This window comes from Chenopodium album, chromosome 5 (genome assembly GCF_948465745.1).
Source record: "Chenopodium album chromosome 5, dcCheAlbu1.1, whole genome shotgun sequence".
NCBI lineage: Eukaryota > Viridiplantae > Streptophyta > Magnoliopsida > Caryophyllales > Amaranthaceae > Chenopodium > Chenopodium album.
Window position 1 is genome coordinate 36,068,921 of NC_137838.1, and position 13,066 is coordinate 36,081,986.

The window sequence follows — 13,066 nt, forward strand, 5'->3', positions numbered from 1 at the left end:
CAAGAGTCTGTACCACCCCCTAACCGTCTGGGCGATGACCCAGAAGTTTTTACAGACCAGGAGGATGAGGATCCTCGGCTCGAAACCTTTACAGCCGAGGATGGCTCGCTCAGAATCAAGAGCATCCGGCCCAGAGATATTCTGGAGCGGGGTGCCTCCCAGGCGGGTCCGAGCAGACCCACTGGGCAGCCGGAAGGGGAAACCCAAACGGCAGCTGGATCAGCCCCTGTCACCCGAGACGAACTCATGAGATTCATGACAAGTTTCAAGGGTGAAATTAAAGAGCTAATCACCAAAAGTCGGGCTGGCCCAAGTAAAGGTCAGTCGGCAAAGAAGACTCCTCCAGAGAAGGGGAAGTCAGTCAGAGACCGGCAGCCCACTCCTCATCCAAAGGAGAAGGCAGCCGGGACCATTGATTGGTCAAAAATTCTCCTTCTTGGGAAGAACACCAATAACACTCGCCGAACTCAGCAGCCAATGAGAAGTAAAAAATCAACTCTTGATGCCCAGGAGATCATTAACCGGAAGAGAAACCAGTCGCTGTCTGAGTCGGCTTCAACGTCAAACTTTCTAGACAGCTTCAACAATACCTCTGCCGGGAATGCATCTTCCTTGCATGAGAGTCAGACAAGCGGTAATACCGTCCATTCTGGCCCTCATATGATTGGAGTTGTACCGTATGTGCCTACTCAGGTCTACGGCCAGTATCCCCCTCATTTCATGCAGCCGGCCCTCTTTGGAGGTCAGGAGGCACATCCAAATGTCCAGCCATTGGACTGGCAGCTTCGTCTGCTGCGCCTGGGTGAACAGCCTTCTGCGTTCACCCGGGAAATAACCGAGGCGGCCTAGCCGGCCAAGGTTAAGAATGTGTTGGTTGGTACCTATGATGGTACCACCAACCCGGAAGACCACCTTATGGCTTACACCAACCTCATGTATCTGCAGGGGTTGGATGATGCCACTTGGTGTCGGTGCTTCCCGGCTACATTGAAGGGCATTGCCCAACAATGGTTTGGCAACTTGCCGGCCGGATCCATCGATAGCTTCAGGAAGCTCGCCTTCCTGTTTGCTTCTAACTTCTCAATGAACATCCCTGCTAAGAAAACAAGCCTTGATTTGAGCACTGTTAAGCAGGGAGAGATAGAAGGGATGCGCTCATATGTCAGGCGGTTCAATCTAATCAGAATTCAGATTCAGGGACTGTCTGATGAGGTAGCTTTTACAGACTTTTTCAAAGGTCTGAGAGACGGGTCGACCTTTAAGTTCGACCTAGTCAGAAAAGGGGCTTTCACCCTACAGGCGACCCTGAGGGAGGCGGAAAGCTACATTCAAGCTACCGACCTCTGCTCGCCTGGTAGCACGTCAGACTCTAAAAAGTCCGACAAGCAAAAAGACAACCGGCCTGCTCAGCCGGCTAAAAAGAAAGAAGAGAGCAAAAAGAGAAAAGAAATCTGGGCGGTTAGTGATTCTGACCAATCGTCCCAGAAGAAGAAGAAAGAGTTTAAACCGTACGTCCCCAAGTACGAGTTTAACAAGGACTGCAATTCCATCCTCATGGAAATTAAGGACCGACTGTCCCTAGAGAAGCCGAATCCAATGAAAAGTTCCATTCAATCAAGGAACAAAAATAAATTTTGCCAATACCATGAGGAAGTTGGCCATGACACCAACGACTGTTTCAGCCTTCAAAGGGCGTTGGACCGTCTGGCTGACAAAGGAATGCTGAAGTCCTATATTTCTAAGTCCCCAGCCGGGGCAAAGAAGAAGAATAAGGGTCACTCCTCTAAGACTACCACCCAGCCTGCTAGTAGCTCGGATACCGACAAGGAGCCGGTCTACACAATAGCAGGCGGGTTTTCCTGTGGTGGCCCTACCATCCAGGGCACCAAGAGCCATCTTCGAAAGATGGACAAGGATGATGATGAGCAGGCGTCTACAAGCACCTCTTTCCTAGACGTCTTGATCACTGAGAAGGACAGGGGCAGCGTCCGCCGTCCGCATGATGACCCGGTCGTCATTGAATGTAAGGTTGCCAACCAACTGGTTGGAAGAATCCTTATTGACACCGACAGCTCATCAGACATCATCAGCCTCCGGTGCTTGCAAAAGCTGAAATACAATGTCAGCAGCATGCATCTGGTCACCCACCCCTTGGTTGGTTTTGGGGGTGGGGTGGTCTACCCAGCCGGAAGAATTGACTTACCCATCCGGCTGGGAGAGAAGGGCCAAGGACGACACATTGTCGTCAGATTCTTGGTCGTTGAGGAGTTGACCGCCTACAACATTATCCTTGGCAGGCCAACCCTCAACGTAGCCAAGGCAATAATCATCCCATCTCTCATGCTCATCAAGTATGAGAGGGATGATGGCACTGTTGGTTCCCTGAATGGGGATCAGAAGACAGCTTGAGAGTGCTATCTTTCAGCCGTCAGAGATACTGTAACCCCAGGCGGCCAGGAACCAATAGACCTTGACAATGTCAAGGATGTTGACCCAGCGCCTGCCCCACCAGCCGCCGGAAAGAAAAGAAAGGCACCTATGTTGGTAGAGGTAAAGAAGGAGAAAAAATAGCAATCACTGACCGGTGAACGGTCAGATGAGCTCCATCCCCAACCGGCTGGTGAACATATTGACATACCTCTGGACGACAGCCGTCCGGAGCGTACTGTGAAGGTTGGGACGGTTGCCTTTGCTAAGTTAGGTGCAGACTTGCACCTTCTGCTGAAAGAATTCAAGGACATTTTTGCCTTTGAAGTGGAAGATATGTCAGGCGTCAGCCCGGATCTTGCTGTCCACAAACTCGCCGTGGACCCTAAAAAGAAGCCCATCCGGCAAAAGAAAAGAAATCACGGCGAGGAAAGAAGTCAGGCGGCATCTGCCGAAGTAAAAAAGTTGTTGGATGCTGGGTTCATTCGGCCATGTAATTTCCCCGACTGGGTGGCGAATGTTGTGCTTGTAAAGAAGCCGAATGGTACCTGGCGGATGTGTGTTGATTACACAGATCTCAACAAGGCATGTCCCAAGGACAGTTATCCGTTTCCTAAGATCGACAGTCTGGTCGATTCAACAGCCGGGCATGCCTTGATGAGTTTTATGGATGCCTACTCCGGCTTCCATCAGATACCCCTGTGGAAGAAAGATCAAGAAAAGACGGCCTTCGTCACTGATTAGGGGCTATTCTGTTACACGGTGATGCCGTTTGGCTTGAAAAATGCGCCGGCTACGTTTCAACGGATGATTAATACTGTCTTTATTAATCAGATTGGGAGGAATGTAGAGGCATACATTGACGACATGATACTCAAATCCAAACAGCAGGCGGATCACCTTGCTGGTCTGCGAGAAACCTTCACCACACTCAGGCGGCATAAGGTTAGGCGTTTGCCGACTTCATTGTTGAAATGACACGACCGGTGCAACCAGATAATGTTGACCAGGTTTGGAAAGTGTATGTGGACGGAAGCTCAACAAAGAACGGCTGCGGTGCAGGAATTATATATGAGTCCCCTGAAGGGGACAAATTTGAATATGCACTGCGGTTTAAGTTTCAAGCCTCAAATAACGAGGCGGAATATGAAGCCCTGGTAGCCGGAATCCGCATGTGTAAGGCAGCAGGGGCAACTAAAATTGACGCCTATTCTGATTCACAATTGGTCGTTAGCCAGTATGAGGGAGCATATGAGGCAACTCATCCGGCTATGATCAAATATCTTCAGGCAGTCGAAGAAGAGACTAGGGAACTTGAGGAATTCCGTCTGAATCAAGTGCCTAGGTCAGATAACAACCAGGCGGATGCATTGTCTAAATTGGCTTCTTCCGCCTGCTGTGATACTCCTCGGTCGGTCTTTTGGGAGGTTCTTGAAAAGAGAAGCATACATGAAGAGCCCATTGGAACCTTAGACCGAAGCTCTACCTGGATGGATGGCATCCGAGCATATTTAGCAGACGGCACGCTTCCTGATTCATCACATGAGGCAGCCGTCCTGAAAAAGCGAGCAACAAACTTCGAGTTGAGAAATGGAGAACTCTTCAAGGCAGGTTTCCTCAAACCCTTATTGAAGTGTGTTACCCCAGAAAAAGGGAAAGAAATTCTCGAAGAATTGCATGCCGGATACTGCGCCTCTCATATAGGCGGCAGGTCTTTAGCCGTCAGAGCAAGGCGGCAATACTTTTGGCCTACTCTTGAAGCAGACGTTAAAGAGTTAGTCAAAAGATGCGACAAGTGCCAAAGGTTTGGCCCACTGATTCGCCGCCCGGCTACTGATCTGACGGCAATCCACAACCCAGTCCTATTTGCCAAATGGGGCATGGATATCTTGGGTCCATATACGCCTGCACCAGGCGGAAAGCGCTACATTTTGGTGGCTGTGGATTATTTCACCAAATGGGTAGAAGCTGAGCCGATTAAGAACATCAAGACAAAGGATGTCATCTCCTTCATCTGGAAGAACATCATCACCCGGTTTGGGGTACCTATGTCTATGGTGTTTGATAATGGCCCTCAGTTTGAGACCCCCCAGCTCAAGACTTGGTTCGGAGATCAGGGTATCTCACATTGTTTTGCATCAGTCGGCCGACCCCAAGAAAACGGCCAAGTTGAAGCCTTCAACAAACTCATCTCAGACGGCATAAAAAAGAAAATTGAAAGAGCCGGTGGTTTATGGGCAGAGGAATTAATTCATGTCCTGTGGGCCATCCGGACTACTGCTAAAGGGGCAACCGGAGAAACCCCATTTCTTATGGTATACGGTGCTGAAGCCGTCTTGCCCATTGAGCATTATGAGCCGACTCTAAGAGTTATGCTCTATGATGAAGAGGCAAATTGGGAGGCCATGCGGCTGGCATTGGACTCCCTCCCGGAACGCAGGGGCAACGCTGCCCTGCGCCATGAGATATACCGTCTGAGAATGACCAGAGCTTATAACAAGAGAGTGCATAAGCGTCCCCTGAAAATGGACGACTTCGTGTTACGAAAAATGGAGGCAACTGGTAGGGCCAATGAGGCTGGGAAGCTAACCCCTAATTGGGAAGGCCCCTACCGGATTTATGAAGAAGTCAGGAATGGCACCTACCGTCTGGAAACTCCGGACGGTCGCCGCCTGCCTAGAACTTGGAATGTAGACAATCTAAAAAAGTACTACTTCTGAGAAAGTATAATTTTTGTAAACAGTGAGTCAATTAATGAAAATTCAGGCTTTGTTTGTAGAATTATTTTTGCCATTTTTATCACTCGTCCACCGGGGTAATACCCAGACGGACCCAGTGTTTAACTTACTAAGTTTGATACTTAGTTTGGTTGAACATTATTTTTGCCATGTTTACCATTTTTATTGTTTGTCCGCCTGGGTAAAACCCAGACGGACTCTTTATTTATTTAAATTACGTTTGATAGTGTAATTTAATAATTGCTGGACCGCCTGGGTAATACTCAGACGGACCATTCGTTCAACAAGCTAAGTTCGATATTTAGTGTAAATTCAATGTTGTAATTATGCTCGGCCAAATGATCCGATTAAAAACTAAGCACAAAAACTCTTAGTAGCTATATACAACCGGTCTCAAACAAGACCAAAGGCCAATATGGCCGGATGGTTGCTTATTTTATAAAACCGCCTGTCCCAACATGGACAAGGGCGTCCGGCGACACCCCTCCGGGTGCAATCGTCGCAAAGAACGGACTATTTGTCGGTTCTACGTATCCATGCAGACTGCGAAAATTGAACGACCAAATTGGTTAACTCATAGTTGTCTGACCAGAATAATCTATGAAGAACAATTAAATAACCAAGTACCGGATGCCCTAAGGCATCAGTCGGTCATTGGTTGAAATTCTTACTTGGGTTATTTATTCCAAAGTTGCACTCACTTCCCCTATTGGGGAAAAAGGTGGTGTAATGGCTACGCGTTAACCCCGGACGGAATTGACCGCCTGGGTAAGAAGCTCAAAGCACCCGCTATTATGACCGGTTGTGCACTTGGTTTGGGGCAATCACCATTGTGATTGATTGGCCTAAAAACACTCCATACTTCTCCTAGTATCAAGTGTTTTCAAGCCAATCAATCAGCTTGGCATTAAACCAACCACACAGCCGCCCAGGGGCAAGAGCACCCGTATCGCAAATTGCCGCATGCTTTTTTTAAGTTAGGCAAAATATTAAAGAATTGCAAACAGAGGCAAAATTCATAATAAAAAACTCAAAACACAAATATATATATAAACACCGACTGAGTCGGAATACTTCATTAATATTTAAAATGGCACAAGGGCCAGAGTAAGTGTTAACCGGACACATCCGGCGAAGAAAGAAAGATAAAATGTTAACCCAACTCCATAGTTGGTAAAGATACAATAATACACGGCATACAAGCCGGTAAAGAAACAGAATGGCATACTGCCGCAGAAAGTGGGGAGGCCCGCCTAAGGCTGAGGTGGAGTCTTCTCCGGCTGAGTCTGGCTGGCATGGCCCTCGTGAGGATCATCCGCCGCCTCCTCATCATCAGAGAATTCATATCCCTGCTCAGCAGCCCAGTCTTTAAAGCGAGGCGGTGGAGCATCACCCAGTTGCTGGGCATCATACACCGCAGTGGCGTAATCATACCTCAGCTTATAGACCTCAAAGTCTATCTCTGGGTAAAGGAGGCCCCAGGTGATCTTCAGCCGGGCCAAGTTGTCCCGTTCATTCTCCTCAGTCAGCCGGGTCTGCTCCTGGGCCAGCTCATCCGACTGCTTGTTGCGCAGATTCATAAGCTCGACCTTCAGGCGGTCATTGTCTATCCGGAGTTGGGAATTTTCCTTGTCAGCATCCTCCAATGCCTTGAGATCTGATTTGGCATCTTTCAGCTTCTTGTCAAGGTCATCAGCCCGGCTGTTAGCTTCATCGTTTGCAGCCGTCAAACTCCGGATCAGCTCCTCCTGTTTCAACTCTACTGCTTTAATCTTTAAATTATACATATAATCAGAATGTTCAGCAAAGTTGAGGTTTTATAGGGCCCTCCGTTTGGCGTCATTTACCTCTTCTTGCTTCCGCCTAAAGGGGCCCCGGAGACTGTCCACTCTCACCATAGCCTGAGACAATAACAGCCGGTCTATGAGTTACTTAGTCAAATTAAAGATTAAAGACGTCAAAGGTAGAGGGATCATTTACCTCAGCCAGAGAACCCATTATCCGGTCGAAGTCCACGACCTGCAGATCAGGTATGGAGGCCTTCTCAAACCGGGTGAGGGTCCTCACCATCCGCTTTGCGAAGCTTGCAAGATACGGCTGGTCAGAAGTCAGATCTGCATCAAAAGTAGTGCTTTGTGAGATAGAAGCAGCGTAGTCGGCATTCATCCGTTGCCGGCTGTTGACTGACCCTTTTGAAGGATCAACCTTGGTCTTGATTCTCATAAAATCAAGTGGCCAAGGTATTTCAGTTCGTTCCTTACCTTGAGCTTCCGGATGGGTCTCCGGCTTATTCTCCTCCCCAGTGGTTGCCGCACCGCCTGCAACCTTAGGTGTCTCGCCACCCTTTGATGTCGTTGAGACATCCGGTGCTTTCTGCTGTTCTGAGCTTTCGCTGAGTTTTTTCATAACAGCAGGGGATTTGCCCCTAGTCGTTGGACGACCGGATTGGGCAGATGTTTGTTTCTTGGCGGCTTTGGCAGCCGGAGCCTTCTCCAGATCATCTCCCTGCCTTTTGAGCAGCTTGGAGAATGATCGTGGAATCCTCTTGACGGACTCCTAAAAAAGAAGCAAAATGTAAGTATACCCAACCGGTATATATATAAAAAAATAAATAAAAAAAAAAGAAAGAAACTGCAAACATATAAAGTCAGGCGGTCTTACCCCGCCTTTCTTCGTATCCTTAGCCTCGACAGCTGCCTTTTTGGCAAGTACCGCCTCCTTGCGCAGCAGCGCCGCAGACTTAGCAGGAGTTTTATCCTGGTCAACCATCCTCAAGGCTTCGTCTGCAAAAACAAGAATTTCAAGTTAGAAAAAATTAAGGCAAGTTTGCAATAAAAATGAAATAACAATCATTCCGGATGAGAAGTATTCTACCCCTAGGAAACATTGTACTCAGCCCGCAGGCGGAAAAGAAGCACTCGTCCTTGAAGAAGTCCGGATGGGGGATCCAGTTCTTGGGAACTATGATGTGAGTCCCATCCCACATGAGCTCAGTTGTTGTCTCAAAAAATCCCGGCTCTATTATTTGCTCCCGAGCCTTAGTAGATAGCACCGGGAGAGGGCATTTTCGGCCTAGAAGAGCCGGCTCGGTGTTGTACCAGCGCAGTGTCCGGTTGTGTCTCAAAGTGGGGGAAGAAATCAAGTAAAATTTGTCCTTCCACCCGAACCACTTAGACACCTTGTCCAAAGTCATTAGGTATTAGGGCAAGGTAGTCAGCGTATACCATGCCCCATGGCTGCCTGGGGCCTTGCTCAAGTAGTGCATATGAGCGAAGGCGGAAAAGCTGGGGTTTAAATTTTGAAACTCGCAGGCGGCGATGTAACTTAGAATGTTCACTTACGAGTTAGGGGTAAGCTGCCAAACCCCCAGATCGTACCCCTTGAGGATTTTCCTAATCCCGGGGTGGAGGGGGAACCGGAGGCCGGCTTCGATAACCGCCTCGTAGCGGATGAAGTAGTCATCTGCGTGATCAATGTCGTCACTCCAGGCCATTACAGCATCAGCCGGAGGGACAATAATCTCCCAACCCCTTCCAAAGGGGTGCTTCTTTTTGAAGGCCCTGAACCCGCTATTAAGAAGGGCAATGTTACTCGGCAGCATCCGGGTCTTCTTGGGGTTGGGATTGTCAGCAACCTTGGGCGGCTGCTGATAGTCAGCCGCAAAATCACCCTGATCGGAGCTAGAAGATTCCGCTCTTGATCCTTGGCCGGCCTCAGCATCACCGGCTTCATTAGAGGAGGCGGCTCCCTCGCCGTCTACCTCCCTTATTCCAGAGCTCCCGGAGGCAGAGGGAGCCTCTTCGTCAGACCCGCTCTCCTCCCAATCCCTCTGTTCCCCTTCCGGAAAAACCTCATCGGCTGGCACTCTCATAGTGCGCCGGCTTTTAGACCGCCTGGCCGTCTGTTTCGTTCTGGCCATTGTGTCCTGCACAGACACAGAGAGGGAGGAATTCGGAGATGAGCATATTGGTTCCGACAGTCCGGAAGAGGCACCTCCTGTTCTAGACTCAGCCGTTCCGGGGGATCGGCTGAGTGTCCTAGGCAATGCCGAGTGGGTGGATTGGGAACTCATTTATATTCTCTTAAGAAAGCCGGGTATACAGGCGAAAAAATGGTATGCAAATTGAAAGGGAGAAAAGCTAAAATGGTACAGGCGGTTACCTTGCTTTAACTCTGAAAAATCTGAAAACCGCTACAGCCGGTGAACCGGGTGATGTATTGCTAGCACTCGGAAGCTTGAAACTTGCTGTTATGCAGGCGGGAGCAGAGAAACCTCTCTCTAGAATCTCTCTTTTTCTCTCTCTAAAAAGTCAATGTGAATGTAAGGTGTGAAAAGGAGGGGGGTAACTTTCTATTTATAGAAAGTAAAAGCGGGGGGAAAATTTTGATTTGAAATTCAAAATTTTACCCGTTACTGTTCACCTATGAAAGGTGGACACGTGTCACAGGCCCCACGTGATATGCACGTGCGACCTGTGAGGGGCAAATGTTTAGGGTAAAAATACCCTAGACACGTGGACCAATGAGAGGAAGCCACATGTCGAGCTCAGGATGGCCCACGTGGCCTAACATCCTCTTGACACTTGGCGCCCTCAGATATGCCTCTGAAATGGCGGCCTTCAAAGGCCCAAATCCCTAGAAGCGCCGTAAAACGGCGTAGCCCACTAAAATCTAGGTCAAGTGACCTAGGTAGGGGCACATTCTCCAACGACCCTATAAATAGGGAGATATTTCCCCATTTTGGGGACAAATTGAATCATTTATTACTCCTTTATTCTCTTACATCAGAGAAAGACCTGAGCTTGGAATCCGAGCAGATACCCACCTAAATTTCCGTTCTCTTTATTCCGTTTCAAGTTACTAACTTGACCGTCGGAGGCGGAGCTCCAACCACCCGGAGTCTCCGTTATTTTGCAGGTGCAGCTCAGCCGGATCAGACTTCGTGACGTAACTCTCCCAAGGGACAAAAACACCCAAAACAGTAGTAACAGTCGTCGTGCAAATATGATTGAAGAACTAGGTTCGCCGAAAAATCGGAAAAATTGCCCCGCCCCGCCGATCTGACACGGATTGAAATAGGAGCCAATTCTATGAATCCCACAAAATCATACAAGAATAAAATAGCAATAAATGAACAAATAGGAAAAGGAAGGGGGAAGGGAATTAGGAAGAGACTTTCTAAAACACAAGTGAAAGAAGGTAAATAAATACATTCTTATTGATGTATAACTTACACTGACATTTAAGTACTCTTAATCTTATAATGACAACAAGTTGCAAATTGGTTTAGTTTTGAATTCAAAGTCTTCATCAAAAAATACACCTAAATTAGTGAGGGAGCAACCTTGGGGATCTAAAGACAAGAGATTGAAATATGCTGGGAAGTTCATCATCAATACTCCAAGATGAATATGATTTGAACTAGGGCAAATGTTAACTAAGATATGGTTTTCTTAGAAATTTTTTATAGTCTTCGATTTGATAGTAATGATGGAGTTCTTTCCTCTTCTAACCCAAATAGTGTAAAGGATGAGTATCCATATCTCATGGGAATATGATATGGAATTGTGTAACTAAATTTGAATCCATTAACAATAGTCAAATTATAGGTGATAACTTTATGATAATATCCTGAACTAAATTTGAATCCATTAACAATAGTCAAATTATAGGTGATAACTTTATGATAATATCCTGTTGTTTGTTTCTCTTATATCACATTAAGTGTAAGTGAAAATATATTCTCAGGTTCTCTTATATCACATTAAGTGTAAGTGAAAATATATTCTCAGGTTCTCTTATATCACGTTAAGTAAGTGAAAATATATTGGTTGTTATAGGATCCACGAGGAGTAAGAAATGAAGGAGAAGGAGCTGAGGGTGATCGATGCAACTAATGATGAAATGAATAATGAATGATCACCTGAATAATGACAAATGCCTACTTCTAATTGTTCATATAGGCCAGTCAAATGCCTACTGTAAAAATACTGAATTGATATAGAGGGAATTGTTGAAATTTCAGATGTTCTATCTAATGTTTTTGGGTATTTGTTTTCGGCTTTTTTGTTTATATAAATAAAATTATCTGTTATTTTACATTTTATTGTTGTAAAAAACTTGTGGAAATGTAATAGATATTAATGAAAGATATACTTTTATTTTTGGGTGAAATTAGCTTATTGGTTAATCATCTATTAATTTAACAAACCCATGATCACATTTTTAGGCTACATGGTGAGCCCCAAGTGACTGGAACCCAAATCTTGATGGATGGAAAAATATCAAATATCAACCCTTGTGATTATAATGTGGCCAAGTTGTTGAAGATTTTCCTTTTTAGTTTCTTTCAAGTTCATAATTAATACTTTGATGTTTTACCATCAAAAAAGTTTTTTGTGTAAATAAATTAGTGATTGGTCAAAGGTTGAGTAATTTATTAGTTTTTGCATAGTTGTATTATTTGAAAGAAATACGTCAGGCATTCTAAAATTGAACATCATCATCCCGAAAAAAAAAAAAAAAAAAAAAATCAGAATTGAACATCATTACAACATCATTGTTAAAAGGTGAGGTGAAGTTAGAGTAAATTATGTGAACAAGCTAAAGACAAATCATCTAATTAGTAACACATTTAACATAAAAATAAACATTATGGTAGAATTGTGTTAGATTCTTGATTAAGTACTGATTTTTTTATGTTTGTACAATCATAGGGAGAGAAAGACATAACAAAGATGATCAATCAAACAATATCGATATCAAAAAGTTAAGATTGGATCTTAAATCAAAGTCTTTAAAATACTCAAATAAAAGAAATAGGATAGAAAGTGAGAGATGATTGTAATCATAATGCATGTGTACATGAGACATAAATCTAATAATGTGGTTAAAACTCACTCAATATTATTTTGATCATTTTCCAACATCTTTTATGGCTTTGTATAGTTTATAAAAATATTACCATACTATTAAATTCAGGAAACAACATTGTTCAAAAAGACTAAATGAAACATATCTATTCACTCTCATGTTGTCATTGAGAAACAGGATTTTTAGGGGAAGCTAAATTCTTCATGATTAGAACAATGGAAGTAGTGCTGATGGGTGGAGTTCTAGCAAGCAAAATTGTAATACAAATCCTTGTGGATGGGGCAATGGTAAAGCCAATAAAGATGGTTGATATGTCCATTTTATATAGTGTTTTACCCCCGTCCCTTGGTCGTAATTGGTAGTGTTTTTGGCTCTTTAGAGCGACTTTTATTACTAATTGGTGTTTTCTAGTGTTTTCGTAGTTTTGGTTGACTTATGTAGGGATTTGCACCTTTGGAGCATTTTCCCGGTATTTTTATAGAGTGACTACGAGGAATGGAAGAGCACGACCAGTTTTTATAGCCCAGGGCCGGTTAGAGTCATCAAACAAATGATTAAGGGCTTAGCATTTACGATTCCGAGGCATTTGGACCGAGTATTCAAGACCTGAAGAGGAAATCCGGATTGGGCCTAAGAATCGGAGCCCAATCGAAGTCCAAACTTGCCCAAGTGCCCGGGCCCGACCAAGATAGGCACCGCCCGAAGGAGCGCCCGGCCGGGCGAGGAAGAGTAGTTCGTGCTCGAGCTCGCGCTTGACCGGGCGCGAGAGATGCTTATGTTGGAGAAAAGGCGGACCCGATCGGGCGCGAGGTTTTTAGGAGCTAATTCTAGCGATTTATCCTAGTTATAATTAGGAGTAATTATTTTTGTTATAAATACGATTTTAATGCTTTCAATTAGATCTCCCTTCTCTTAGACTTTCTCTCTCTACTTAGTTTTAGATTAGTTTCTCTCTCTACAACTTTGTTCTCAATTCAACTCCTTAACTGATTACTTTGGTAACGATTTCTTCTACTATAATCTCAGTT